This window comes from Phyllostomus discolor, chromosome 5 (genome assembly GCF_004126475.2).
Source record: "Phyllostomus discolor isolate MPI-MPIP mPhyDis1 chromosome 5, mPhyDis1.pri.v3, whole genome shotgun sequence".
Lineage (NCBI taxonomy): Eukaryota > Metazoa > Chordata > Mammalia > Chiroptera > Phyllostomidae > Phyllostomus > Phyllostomus discolor.
This window is the reverse complement of record NC_040907.2, coordinates 75,023,436-75,039,015: the sequence shown is the minus strand read 5'-3', so window position 1 is coordinate 75,039,015 and position 15,580 is coordinate 75,023,436. Positions and strand designations below refer to the sequence as shown.

Genomic DNA, 15,580 nt, shown 5'->3' with positions numbered 1-15,580 from the left:
TAATTAAATAAATTTTTTTAGGTTGCTTTTACTTACTTAAGCACTCCTATAAGTGACTGATATTTTGAATTAACATAGCCACAGTGAATGTAGCTATATTAAATTATGCTATTATTAACATTATTTAAGTTCCAAATGCAAGACCATATGTTGAACCATCAAATGAGTCACTATGATTTAAAAGGGATTGAAATCACATAAAATATGTTCTTTGACAAAAGCAACATTAAATTATTAGTTAATAATAAAAAGCTATCTAGAAAATTCCTTCACATTTGACAATTGAACAACATACTTCTAAATAAATAAGCCATATGTCAGAGAAAATATTTTGAAATGACAATAAAGTATACCTAATATATAAAGGTCTCTCTGGGAGATGCAGCTAAAATCCTACTTAGAGGAAGATTCATTGCTTTCAATGGTTCTGTTTGAGAAGAGTAAAGTTTTTAAAACATGTAAATATAGTTGATAAAGCTGTTCAGAAATTTAAAACAAAAATCAAAAGAATGGTTCTCCTCAGGGGACAAGGATTCTGCTCTGGGAGGGACCCACAGAGGGGCTGTACATGTTCAGTTCCTTTAAGCGATGTGGAATACGGGTGTCTGTTATGGGTTGAATTGTATTCCTCCCAAATTCATGTTCAGGTCCCACCTTCATAATGTAATGGTATTTGGAAATAAGATCTTTAAAGAGATGACTGCGCTAAAATGAGGCCTGTAGTGTAAGCCCTGATTCAACCTGCTGCCCTTACAAGAGGAGGACATTTGGGCACACAGGAGATTCAGTGACACACAAGCACAGAGGGGAGAACACATGGAAGAGGCAGTGAGAGGGTGGCTCCCTGCACATCGAGAAGAGATGCCTCAGGAGAACTGCACCCCACAGGTGCCTTGATCTTGGACTTCAGGCCTCCAGAACTATGAGAAATTATATTTCCCTTATTTACAACACCCAGTCTACAGTACTTTGTTATGGCAGCCCTGGCTGACTAACACAGTGTTGATATTTTTTAAAAGATTCTTTATTACATGTGTCATAAATTATTAACTACTATAGGTACAAAAATATTTAAAAATCAACTATAAAGTAGTAAATAGATGATACACTGAGCCCAAAAGTTGCCTTTCTGTGTCAGATCATGCTAATGGCATTTTCAGGAGCCTAGTTTTACTGTTTGAACTTATGGGGGTGGCTTTGTGTAAGTATTTAAAACGTGACAATATTGTCACTTGTGGTCATGTTACATACCTCCAAGCTGTGAGCTAAATGAGAAAATCTAGGTAAAGCCCTTATTGCACAAGCCAGCACAACACACCTCAGCTGTTTTATTAGTGGTGCTACTGCCATTTGTTGTGATTATTTTATTGCAGTTTAGTTTTCTTGAAAGGTATAGGCTTCAAATGAATCTCGCACAGTAGACCTTGTGAAAAGTTCAGTGGGTTAAATTTGTTAAGGATGTAGCTGTTTCCTACTGGCCTGAGGTTAAAACTTTCTGGAGTGAGAGTATGAGTGTCGTCTTGGGGGTGGACTGTCTGCCTCCACCTCCAGCCTGGTTTCTGCCTGCGACCACAGATGACAAGAGACAAATTTCTCCTTCCAGGGCTACTTCTGCCTTTTGGACCACATTGGCACTTTTTCCAGAGAAAGTTAGGACAGGAAAAGAAGGGAAGGGCTGGTGCTATTGAGTCACTAAGTGTGTGGACCTGAGTGACATGTAAGTTGCTCTGTGTGTGTGTCAGTGTGCACTCATGTCAGTGCAGACTTAATGTCAGGCCTAGATAAATTGGTACTTGTTTTGGGAATGATATTGATAGTCAAAATGCTGTTGACTGAGGAATGAATAGGAGTATATGCGGACTGTGCTGTTATTAGAGAGCAATGGGAATTAAGCAATTTTCCCCTAAAAACTCTTCTCATAAACAAATCTCTGTCCCTTCCCCTCCCTCCCTTTCCCTCTCTCTCCTTCTCTTTTTCCCCATCCATCATGCCTGGGATTCTAGAGTTAAAAATGTACTATTTGGATTAAAGACACTGTGGTCTCTTCCAAGAATTTATTTTTATATGCTGAGCATCTTGGAAAGTAAGACCTTGCTCCACATGAGGAATCCATCCATCATACTGCTTTCCCATATGGTAGCTGGACTGAGAGTGAGGGTGGAGGAGTGAATCTGGAGTGGTGGCCTGCCGTGGGGCCGGGGAGCCCTCTATCCAGAGCATGTACTCCCAGGGACTTCACTTCTCTCCAGGACACTTCAACTCTGTGTTTTCATTGTGATAGTAGTAATAAACTTATGTAAACACACTCAGAATCATCTGAGTGGTAATGCTATAACAGCGTCTTCCCAGGAAACTTCAGCACTGGTATTTACCTTTGTGCCCCCTCTTAAGTAGTAGTCTTTGTTTCTGGCTAATGAGTGATTAATAAGTGATGAGCTTCTACTAAGTTTAGGCTGGCTGACACCGTTTTCTGATATAGGCTAGGGAAAAGTGGTGAGATAGTTGAGCCACCCTGCTGTCCTGGTAACGTAAGCACCCTTAGCTCCAAAGAATTTTGGCTCTAGCCCAAGTGCCATAGTCAGGCTGCAGGTGACAGATTTGCAGCCTAACCTCATCTATCATATTCAATTAATATTGTTAAATCATGTTGTTTTGTAGCTTTTTGTTTTTCTTATCAATTTATTTTGGCTTTGTAGTTGTATAGGACTTAGATGCTTCAGAAGTTTATTCCTAGTTGTGTTTTTGGCACGTATTTTGAAGATCGAGTAAAATAATTTTGGTCACTACTGGGTGTATGGGTAAACATTTGCAGATTACTCAAGTTTGAGAAACGCTGGTCTGGTGTGCGCAGATGGGCCAGGCAGCGTGGGTGCTGGGGTGCAGGGTGAACAAGGCATGGGGAGGGAGGGGCGGTTAGGAGGATAGATTTGATGGTTGGGGATGAAGAGACTTTGGAAAGCTCATTTGTAGGTGCTCTGTGTGAACAAAGAGCCTAGAAAAGGATTTCAGTAGATTCTCCCCAAAACTTGATCAGCTTTACAGTTTGGCCTGCACCTGGCACGCTGGGTGAGTGAAATAATGGAAGAGCCACCTCAAAACAATTTGACATCTCTCCTCTGGATTATTTAAAAACAAATGCATTCTTAAAGTGATTCATTATGAAAATTGAGGTCAATGATTTCCATAAAGAAAGGTGAAGTGGTGTCAGACCCTTTCCATTTAGCTACTGGCAGGTCCACGGGTCAAAGGTGGGGTCCTGCACTTGCGCGGCGAGCAAATGGAATCAGCGGCAGTGAGACAGGAGGGCAGAGGGGCATGCAGACTGTGTGACTCCTGCTCCCCATGCATTTGCTGAGGCCTCATGCTGATGCTGAATTCCTGTGTTTAAACTGTTATTGAGATAAAACTTTTATTTTTATATCCTTTAGTTCTTCATTAAGTAATCTCACTTTTCGCTGGATTCACAGATGAACCAGCTTTGTGTCAATTTGTGAGACAGGGAGTGTGTCCCCAGGTTCCCCTGTGGGTCACACATATTTGCAGGAAAGGAACTTGAGCTAAATGACCTTATACTCTTTTAATTTAATAGAGATAGAACCCTAAGTCTAAGTAAAAATGCCATTCTTTGAAAAATAAACATAGCTTGGAAAGTTAACATAGTGCTGATTATCTCTGTGAGATATTACTAAACAGAAATAACAATGACAGCAGGAAGTAAAGCATGAGATGTTACGATTTCTGGGCCTTTTGGCACGTTAGTATGCCAGGCAAAGACATATCCTGCAAAACTTGGGCACTTTTATAATACTAAGAATGTTCTAATCAGACCAAAAAAAAAAAGAATCTCACTTGTTCAAATAAATAATTGCCACTAGATTTCATTAGAGAAGATGTAAAATTGCTTAAGGTTCTATATATGTGTATAAGTATTTATGTTTTCCACATGTATTACATATATAATGAGTAACATTTTATATATAGCATCACATGTACAATGAGAAACTTTTCAATGTACTTTGTAAAATGAAATTAGTTTTGTTTTTTTGTGTTCACCATTCCATCCATTTTGTTCCGACACCCTGTGGTGGGGAGAGCTGCAGTGGGTGGAAATCCAGTCTTTCCGTCTTTGGAGAAGGAGACCATGTTCTCATGGAAAGCGTGGACTGCTGCGAGGTGATTTGAAGATGGACTTGTTTTACAGCTTACACTCTGCCACTTGCACTTTCTGTCAGCATCAAATACCAAAAAGCAATCCTTCTCAAAGAAAAAGGACAGGCTGAGAAGGGGCGGAGAGGAGGGGAGGAAATGGGACTTTACTTTTAGAAAGAGACAATACTGATAATATGTGGAATTAACTTCAACAAAAGTAAGTCACCTAATGAAAATGTAAAAAATAAAAGATATTTTGGAAGGCAGGAGACCAGTATGAGACCTAAAGATAGAAAAGAAAGTGATGTTGAGTTTGAGAAGACTGGGAAGCAGACGTGGGAAAGAAGACACAGATAAAAGGAAATGCTACCAAGTAGGTTTGGGTTTCAGATCTTTCCTCAAATGACACCCATGAAGACTTCATTAAACTAATTCACATTTATTTGATAATTAATGAATGAATTTTTGAATGTGTTAAGTTTTTCAGCTATAATATAAAAATGCATACTCTCCCCTTTTCCCCATAAAGCATTCATTAATGTTTTAAATGAAATGAAATAATAATTAATATCTACATTTGCTTTAACAATGTTTTCCTTTCATCAAGAGACAAAAACTACTTTCCTTCATGTTTAAAGTGATTCTACATGGACTGGCCTGTTCATACTGTATGATGCTCAAACTATGTTTAGATAAAAAACATAAATATGGGCAAATGAGTAACAATGTAAAACACATGTAACTTCCCCAGACATGCCAATATCAGAATTATACTTTAGATTGCTTAATGGATTTCCCAGTGATGATTTGACCTAGGGACTGCCAATGCATCTTACAGTAATCGACGTGACAGCATAGCATAGCATCGAAGGGAACATGGTGGAGGTTGTATGTGTGCTGGTTATTGGCAGTCACAGCATTTGGGGTAAGTCTTCTACTTAGATCATATGAAAATAATAGAGTTAACGTGTATTGTGTGCTTTCTGTACTAAGTGGTGTTGAGATAGCGTCTTGGGTGTTACCTGCATTGAAACTCCACAACAGCACAATGGACTTGATGTTGTTTTATCCCCAATGGTCAGATGAAGACGCCAGTGAAGCTCAGAGAGCAAATTGCCCCAGGAACCTAGTACCCTGGAGCTACCATTTGACTTTAAATCACTTGCTGGAAGGCTTTTAATCAGTCCTCTGCTATTGCTCAAGGACAGGCAGAAATACTAGTAATATAAGTGGGAGGTTAGTCCCAAACAAGCACCATTTATTTTGGGGTGACTTATTCAGAGGAAAGTAAAAACACCAGTATATGGGAGAGTTTCAGAGGAGATGAGGTTTTATTTCAAGTGCTGAGGGATTAAATTGAATCAAAGACTGAAGATTCTAGCACAGGGAATTGTCCAAACAAAGCAGTGCAGCAAATGTTTGTTTGTTCAGAACGTGGGAGGACATGAACTTGAGTGGAGGGGTGACTTTCTGTGGGGGGGAACACTGGAATATCAGATCTGCATTGCTCATCAGAGCTGTGACTGTGTATTGATGGTGATTAAGGGTAATTTGGGGTCAGATTCTTAAGTCTTGAATGCTGAGCTCAGAAGGTTGAAGCAGTGTTTCCCAAGCTGTATTCTATGCAGTCCTGGTATCCCATGAGGTTCCTTGTGAAAATGCATTCTGTGGTAAAATAAATGTAGGGAACACTTCACAGAGTTTCTACAGTCTTGAATTTACCAATTTATATATGTTCCCCAGACGGAAGACCCTGAACACATCATCTTCGTTTCCCAGAATACCATGCACAGCCACTCTGTTGGCTAGGTCTCTGCTTTATGCTGTTTGGGAAACACTGGCTCAGACTGCTCCTTGAAGGGTGAGGCAATAAGAAATATTTCTGAAGAGGGCAATAATGAGAGAGTATTACTTAAAGTGTTATACTGATTAAGTCAGTCTGCAGTTTTTAATTCTCTTAGGCATGGATCAAAGCAGCTAATTTTTTAAAAATACAAAGAAGTCCTAAAATTTCATGTAATCCTAAAGTCACTTACTGAAACTAATTTTGAGGTGTTTTTTTTTTTTTTTTAGTATTTTTAAATTTTAAATGCTGAGCTTCTGGTTTCTGTTGCTCTCCATATTGACACCGAATTTCAAAAAGTCTTTTTCCTTGTTGATCTCCTTTATCCAACATCAGCATTATACCAGGCATTAGGAATGTAAGAGGTTTGTGGCCAGGGTGAGAGAAGCGTGAACACCCACATTTCCTGCAGCATTCTCCATGCTGCCTGCTTGATGGAGAAGGGATTCACTAGGACCTCATGCCCTATAAGGCCACAGTGGGGCCAAGCCCCTTTCCAGACTCTGGCAGCTATTGATCAAGCTTTTAATGCTGTTTCTGGCATCTTGCTTGTAAAACTCGATTCTGACAATTTGGTCCGGTAGAACCATGTGACATGCCTAATATTTATGTTCTGCATTGTCAACTCTGGAACATCACAGGTTCATGGGAGATCGAATCCAAAAACTGTCACCTCCTCTAGGCATATCTGAAATGAAACCATGTGGACAACTGCATTTCTTTAATAAATCCTTGGTTGCTTTCTTCTCTGCCTCTTAACAGTTATTTTTAGGAGCATGTTCTCCTCTGTGTTTTGAAATCAGGTAGCAAGTAAGTGTCTTAGGTAAAATTAGCCAAATGAGAACATTTGATCCAGAAAATGTAGGCAGAATCAAAAATACAATTAACTAGTTATTGTAGAGGCCTTCAGTTAAAATGTATTCTTCACAAATACAGGTCAAAATATCAGTTTTTAATGAAAGTTGTCGTGCTTACCAAAGATCCTGTGCCAGATGCTTGTATAATTCCTTTAAAGACAGATTTAGACCACAATCAGCAAAAATGGGAGAAAAATTAGGAGGGGGAAGTACAGAATACATCCTGTAATTTTCTTAAAAGAAAAACTGCATGTAGTCCAAACTCGACTTTAAAAAGTAGATAAATGCGAATCAGAAGTACTTTAAAAAAAATGTCCAGAAGGAAATGTTTCCAACTTGTCTGTTAGTATCAGTCATTCTATTTTTCTTTGGTCACCTTAAATGGTCAAAAGTTTCTCTACATCCAACTGCAATCTTTTTTATTTAAACTATCCTTAGAAAGTGGTTTGTGTGTGTGTGTGTGTGTGTGTGTGTGTGTGTGTGTGTGTGTGGCTATTTTCTTGTGGTTTGTTTGTATTTGGTACTCTTGGAAATTTTTGAAATAATCAAGAATCACTTATGTCATAGACAGTGTTTACTGTCTTTCAACAATAGTTTACTTTCTGGGGTTAATAGGACATGTGGTGTTGGGGCATGTATTTGAGAAATAGGACAGACAGCATGGGGGTAGAGTGTGAGGCACTGAAATCCTTCTGCTTAGATTCGAGTCCTGGCTCCACTTCGTACTATGGATGTAACTTTGGGCAACTCACTCAGCCTCCCTGGGCCTTGGTTTCTTCTTCAGTAAAATGGGGTTGGTGATAATAGTACCTACCACATAGGTGTTTTGTAGATATTTAAGAGTACCAGAAGCAGTACCAGGTATATAACAGTACCAGAAGCATAGTAAGTATTAAATGGATGTTAGCTGTTATTACTAAACAAATTAATAACAAGTGTTAGGCATTACTTTTAGATTTTCTTATTTGAGAAAGTAGTTTCTCATTTTCAGTGAGGGAGAAATGAGGCAGGAGGGCAGTGTATGTTTTTGTGGCTGTTGTTTGTAATATCTCTGGGACATCTTTACCTGGAAGACGGGACATGACTGTTATGTTTTTATTTATATGCAGAAGCCATGTCATTTTCCTCGAAATAATGGCAAGCTTCAGAACTCTGTCTGTACAGCTGTGGAAGTGACTTCTAGCTTTGTGTTCTCCACCAGAAGCTTGAAAACAACCCAAGTAAACCTTTAGTTTACCTCTCTAGTTTGAGAAACCTGTGGCTCTTTGACACAACATTTCACAGTGTTTGTGGCCCTAAGAAACCGTCAACGTGTATGCCAGTGGCTGTTACTATGGTTGTCAGTGGTGAGGGGACAGGGGGCACTGAAAATACCAGACCCTACTTACCTGTTGGTGACTTTGGTTGTTTTTTTTTTTTTTTTTGGTCATGATGTTGAATGATTAAAAATCATGTTATAAGCTAACCATAATTTATTTGTAGCAAAATTCTACAGGACTTGATTTGATGCCATTACTAACCATAAAGTTGATAGTTTGATATTTTAAGATGACTTTTGCTTGTTAGATGTTTGTCTTTGAAATATTTTGAGAAATATGTTCCCTCTATAAGTCCAGTCTCATCTCTGAAGTATCTCCAAGTTCTTTGGTTTAGAATATTTCCTGATAGTTTGCCACTAAGTCAGAAACTGTGATGTGTGTTTGAGAAATTCCAAAAATCTTTTCAGCCCATAGGCCCTGGATTCTTTCTTTAAATGGTTTTTCTATGCCTATATTATTATTTCGGTTTCCTCCCAGAGAGACGATTTCTAACCTTGGATCTTCAGTCTGCAGAGCTCACTTTTGGTCTCTCCTCTCCAGAAGGTGCTGCATGCAGGTTATACTATCCTCATCTCAATTGCAGTGCCTTCAAAACAGAGCCATTTCTCAAATGATGCCCACCTTCTTCCTTCCCAATGCCTTAGTAATGACATCCTCGTTCTTCTGGCTACTGATCCCAGACAATTTTTAACTTTCCCTATCCTTTATCCTCTTTATCCACACAATCACTCAAATCTTTTCCTTCTTCATGAGTACTCTTTTTTTCCCCCTGACATCTCTTTTTCATATTTTTTTCTTCCCATTTGGTCAGGAACTCATGGTTTCATGCCTAGATTATTGTAACAGCCTTCTAACCAGCCGCTTAAGACAAAGGTATTCAGTCCCATCTTCCCTGTGTAGCTTTCCAATTAAAGTGTATGTTTCACTCCTGATCTAACACTAAGCCGGGGTCTAAGTAAAGCTCACACTCCTCAGTCAGCTCCTCTTCAGCTGGCCCTCCCCTCATTTGCAGCTAACACCTTCTGTTCTGCAGCAAGAATTTCTTTTCTATGCTCGTGTCATAACTTCCATCACAGCAGGCTCTTTCTTAGCCTCTTTGGTCCCAGTCCTTCGGAAGCTCCTCTCGCCACGTGTCCACTCATATATCTTTTATCCGTTTCGCATGGACTCCAGTTCATGACTGTCCTTTTTTCTTCGTATATACTTTTCCACTTCAAAACTCATAACCTTCTTTTCTCTGTCTCTCATTTATTGCCTTGAAGAATACTTAACTCTTACCTGTCCATTTTCAAAAAATTTTTATGTTTTGCACTTTTATATTTCTATGTTTTATATTTTTCACTTAATCAATTTTAACTCCCTCAGGGCAGGCATTATTACTTACGTGTGTATTTCCCCTCAGAATGATTTATATATTAGGCACTAAATAAAAACACGTGGAGTGAATCCATGGTTAAAATTTGGGGGAGTCAGCATATGCACAGCTTTGTTTGGGATCTGATGAGATGTTATGAGGCAGCATTCATAAGTACTATGCGGATGTAAGGTGGTGTGATTAACTTGGGGTGTGTTTTGAGCTTCTGTTGATACAGTCCTTCATTCCGGAATGTCAGTACTGCAAGGACTTTTCGTGACCTTCAAAGCTTAAACAGACACTGAGATATTTTCATAATAGGTCTTACTAATAAGACCTGATTTTCTCATATGCTTGTTTATTTACATCTGTTTTACTAGGCCTTTTATTTTTTCACTGTGGGTACTTGCTGGTCTAAAAGCTTATTAAGATAAAGATGCTTTTTTACTGTCACCTCTGCACTGCAGTGGTCTCCATTATGGGGCTAAAGAACGTTACTTGTCTTTACATACTTTGACTGAGGGCTGAGATGATATCATAGTCTTTTGCACCTTCACATTAAACCTCGCTGCCTTCCCGCACATCCGCCTTCCCAGATTGTCTAATCTGGAATTTCACATTTCAACTGGTATTAGCCATGATCAATTACAGGCTAGAGGGGGAGCCACTTGGATTCCGTAAGCGCTGTACACCTGATGGTTTCGGTGGAGAGGAATACCGAATCTAAAGCGGACTTACAGCATACATTTTCTTCCCTAGATAAACCTGTATTCTTATTAATTATTTTTCTTCATCTCTTTTCCCAGGTGTCTATTGGGCTGTTTTCTCCATAACATATTGGGCTTTGTTCTCTCTGGGCTTTGTAAATGTGTGTTTACTGCTCTGACAGAGTCTAACTTGATGTCCTCTGCACATTTCAAAACTATGCCTTCTTTTCCGTCATCAGGTTATCCTGCTATCCTCCCTGAACAGCCTTCCCAGCTGCCCCTGACCCATGCATGGCTGCCCTCTGTTGTCCAGTCCACCAGATGGCCTCAAAACTAACAGACCCAAAAGGGAAATGGCTAATGGTAAGAATTTTTTCCTCCTCTTAGAAAATTTTTAATACTTTTACTTTTAAGTGTTGCCATTGCAAGGTTTTTCTTACAAGTGGGTGGCATGGGTATGGTTCCAGAATGTTGTTTTAAGGCTATTAAAAGTTTAGGAACTTTTTTTTTGATTTCTTTCATAGTGATGGGCTAGGACGAAAAAGATAAGGGTATGTAGAGTATATTACAGATAGCTTTTTTAAATATCTCAAACATTTTCGACATTCCGAGTTTTAGCTTCTGGCTGTCACCCCTGACCCATCAATACCTTAAATTCAACATAGCCATGGACAAACTCATTTCTTTCTGTTCTATCATAATTTTTTCTTTTAAATTTTGTACTTCAAAGATTGGTATTGTCATTTATCAGCTGCCCTCATGCCCTACCAGCCACTCATTCCTTATTTAGGTAATTCACCATGTCTTTTAAATATTTTTCTAATCCTTCTCCATTTCTCTATTCTTACCATCTGCCCTTGGCTGGGTTAATTACCATCTTCCTGGGCTATTTAGTCTACTGTGGATAATCCTACCCTGCTCCCACTCTCCCAAAATAGATCTCATATAGTTATTTTCCAAAGGGGCTGAAGAGCACAACAATTGAAGCTCGTTAGCACTTCACGTCCCATCTCTCTCATTGCCATAGTCTTCGCACACCTAGACCCACTGATATTTTTGATTTCATGGTCTAGTCCTGATCCAATTCCTGAGCCCATTCTGATTGAGTCAGGATGCCAGTATGTGTTTTCCACCCCTCTCATACGTCTTTTCAAGTCCAATGGGCACTTAAAATTAAGCGACTATTCTACACCAGAAATTCGGTGACCCAGTGATGTCCTCTGAGTTGCTGTATCTCTCCTATTTTTCCCACTAGTTTTCACAGCCAGTTCTCTTTCCTCATATGTCATCATATGATGGCCATGATTTGCATTTCTTTCATCTGTCTTGTATTAAATTATTCTGCTTTTATTGCATTGCCATTGCCTAAATTTTGACCAGTTACTCAGTTCAATGAATTAGCCTTCCTTTAAGGCTTTAGCTTGGACTTCAACTTCTCCTTGAGAGTTGAGGTGCCTTCCATCTGAATTATTTTTATCAAAACTGGCGATTGCAATACCCAAGAGGACCTGAGAGATGATTCTTTGCTCACTGTGTTAGTATAAGTTTCCTGTACTCCTGTAACAAATTGCCACAAATTTAGTGGCTTAAAACAATAGAAATTTAGGTGCCAACAGGAATGCTTTCTCACCACAGGCCTACGGGAGAGTCTGTTTCTTACCTTTTTCAGCTTCTAGTGGCTGCTGAGATTCCTTGGCTTGTGGCTCCATCACTCCAATATCTATTTCCCTGGTCACATTTCCTTTTCCCCTTCTTTCTGTAGTCAAATCCCCTTCTGCCTCCATCTAATAAGCATTCTTGTTACTGAATGTAGGGCCCAACTGAATAATCTGGAATAATCTCTCCACCTCAAAACCTTAATACAATCATGTCTGCAAAATCTCTGCCATAGAAGGTAACAATGACAGGTTCCAGACATTAAGTCCTGTTTTCTTTGGAGGCCTTTATTTAGTCTATTGCATTGTTTTTTACTCATCTGCTATTTCTCCTAGGAACCCAAGTCCTGACCGTGCCTGAGTCATGGTTAAGCTTGTCACACCCTTTAGCGGAATTGCTTTCTAACTCCCTCACCTACATGTAGAGAGTGGGCCTCTGCGCTGCTGTCCGTTCCCTGTAGTCTGTCTCATGCTGGGGGCAGGTCCTACCTTCCCTGCTCTGTTTGTTTTGCCTCAGTCTCACATCTTGAAATACAGAAAATAATCAAGTCCCTTTTCAAAAATATCATCCTGTGATACTCTGTCCCTTTCTCGCTCTCTTCCACAAAGACCTTGCAATTCATACTCTTCCAGATTGTCTCCATGGTGCTTCACTTGATTAGGACATACTGAGACATGCCCTGAGACACAGGCCGCTGTTTCCTGATCTAGAATGCCGTTTTTTCCTTCTTCCATATGTGGTGAAGTCATGTTCATTGTACAAGGTCTCTGAAAATTTCTTGAGCTACACCCCTCTCCTTTTCCATGCAGAATTAATTACTTATTTCATCTATTCCTTGTTAGCACTGTTTTATACTTGATTCTAACACATTGTATTCTTTTTCTTGGTCTAAGTCTCCTGCTTGCTAGACTGAGTTTCATGAGAACAAGGAATAGGATATTTCTCATTTTTTTATTTTAATCTGATACATGACCCACAAAAAGGATATGATATGATATGATATGATATGGCATTTATTTGACCAATTTCAAGTTTTCCGTAATTCAGAATATTTTAGGACATAGGAATATTTAATAATCTCTTAATTTCCTATAAATTCCCAGATAATTGTTTTTTTAGGTGGCCATGTACAGTTCATTTTGGCATTTGTTTCTGGTACAAATTGATTAAAAATATTCTGCATTTAAATTTTATTCACAGTGAAAGGGTCATTACACTTAACCTTCTGGGGAACCAATTTTATTTTAATATGAGATTTTACTTCTCATGAAAAACTACCAGTGCAATGTCACTTGGTTTTCTTCTCATAGATCTAGACCTTTAAGCAAAAATCTGGAATTTTATTTGTCAGGATTGCTTCTTTTGATTCATTGGCTATCTGTCAAAAAGTACTGTTTTTTTCCTATTGCTGGCTGCTTTGTTTGGTTTGAGTAGATCTGCATTTCAGCATTATTTTCCCCACCTTTTCACTGGAAGCTGTGGGCAGAGTTGCCCACCATCTCCCTGATCTGAGATGCATTTAATGCTGGGTGAGTTATTGGCCCTGTTGCGTTGCTGGTATCTGTTTCCTACATCTAGGAGTTTTGTGTGTGTGAGGGGGTGCTGGTGTTTTATTACACTGCATGTCTTATATTGATGAGAAACTCAAAGGGCTTTGAGGATTTTCTTTTTTTGGTATCTAATCTTCTAACGGCTCTCTGAGGTGGGTAGCATGAAGTGTTATCTCCATTTTGCAGATTTTATAACAGAGGTATCACACAACTTGATGTAGGCCCCACAGCAAATCAGGGGCCAAGTGGAAGCCATCTCCTCAGTCTTTCAACCTCCATTTCAGTGATTGAGATGTCAAATGACTTAATTTTAATTTTAACACCTATGCCATTTTGGTTTTGCACCAAATATTATTGTTGTTACTCATATGGTTGCCAGTGCTCCAATTTTAACATTATTTTTCTATCTTCTGCATCCTATAATCCCTTCTCATTTGTTACACACACACACACACACACACACACACACACTTTGTTATATAATAAATATATAAAATATACTTTGTGTGTATAATAAAAAATACTTTAAAATAATATACATACAAAAGTGATTTCTGTAAAGGGGTTACTTTGTCAAGGGACTACGAGTATATATGTGAGAATTCAGCCTTAGCAGCTTATTTTATGTTTTGACTAACTTTTTTCGTCAGTTAAACATATTTTATAGGCATTAGCTAGAGATCAAGAAAGAAATACTGTAAATTGAACAGCAGGTACTCATTAATAAGTGGAATATTTTTTTTTAAATTTAATTCTTCCATGTAAATGACAATAACCCCAAAGTAAGCTTATACTGTAACTTTTATATACTTTTCCTCAAATGTTAAGATTTGTTTCTCTCTCAGAAGGCAGTTAACACATTTTTTTGGATTTAAAATTTTACTGCAAATGTATGTATTTGATAGGATTTGCAGGAGTCTTTAAAGGGAGTGTCCCAAAGGACTTCCTGTCTGCATTGCTTCTTTCTCTGCAAGGCTTCTTTCTCTTGGAGACTGAATTCTGAATGCCCCATTCTTGTGCCAGCTGGCATTAATTATACTACTGCTTCTAGAGCACCAGGCTGCCTGGCAGGAAAATCTCCCCAGTTTCTGGAGTCTCTGAGGCACAGTGTTAGTTTATTGCTGTGGAATGGCAGTGAGGCAGGCTCTGACAGCTGCCTTAGGAATCAGCCTTGAGACCTCCTTGTGATTGTCCTAAGGCCCTAGAGAGATTTAGAGCACCTGGTGGGGGGGATGCTAGGCGCCACCCCTCTGCTTTGTCAGCCTCCTCCCTGGGCTTCTGAACACCACCCAGCTGCAGTGTTTTTGCCTTGAAACCATTTGGAGCTGCTGGAATAGAGAGGCCACCCAGAGCTTCTGGGAGCAGCTGCGGCTGTAGGTCTCCTATTGGCCAGAGCAAAGAAGGTTCTCACTTATCTGCACTGAACACGGGTGGCCGTGATCCCTTAGGATAATGCAATTTCTCACTGTCTGGGGGTGGAAGCTATTGTCCTCCTTCCCAGCTTCTTGTTTGAAGTAGTTTAGTTAGGCTTCCGGCTCTGCTGACTCATAGACACACACATAAAAACTCCCTCCCTCCCCCACCTCTTCCCTCCCTTATCCCCATTTGATGGCTTTTGAAATGACTAAGAAGATAACAAATCTCCCTGCTAGGGGGTAACAGCTTAAACAGTAAGTGGAACTGTTTCACACAGGTCCACAAAGTCTGAAAAACTTCATCCAGCTTTCCTCTTTCACTGCTAACTCTGTCTCCTTTTCTGTTCCTGTCTCCCCTCCTGAAACATTCTGGCTGAGCCATAAGCCTAAATGTGGCTTGCATATGATTACAGAGGCATAATTCACATTGGGGAACTTTGAAGATGAGCAAGTTGAAAGATGCCATTTTTGTGTCCCTGACAGAAATTTTTTATTTTGAATGAACATTTTATGAAGATGCTTCTTCACCTTCCTCTTTCTCTTGCGCTGCTGAACTGTAATTAAAATGAATGAAGAACTTGATTCCCGGTGTGTGCACCTGGGCTCTTTGTAGAGTCTCTCTTAGCAGTTGATGGATTTCTGAAGCAGAAAATCAAGCTTATTCACAATAGAAGCTTATAGTTTTAGAAACCACATGGATAGGAGTACTGTAATTTTGCAAGATTTGGCA

General features: G+C 39.3%; 1 long non-coding RNA gene across 3 annotated transcripts in view; it reads left to right on the top strand.

Moving 5' to 3' along the window:
• The window catches only part of LOC118500703, a 347,021-nt gene that overhangs the window by 282,139 nt on the left and 49,302 nt on the right, over positions 1 to 15,580 (top strand). For all 3 annotated transcript variants that reach the window (XR_004903280.1, XR_004903281.1, XR_004903282.1), the window contains one exon: positions 10,469 to 10,592. This is a non-coding gene — a long non-coding RNA (uncharacterized LOC118500703). The remainder of the gene's footprint in view (positions 1 to 10,468; positions 10,593 to 15,580) is intronic.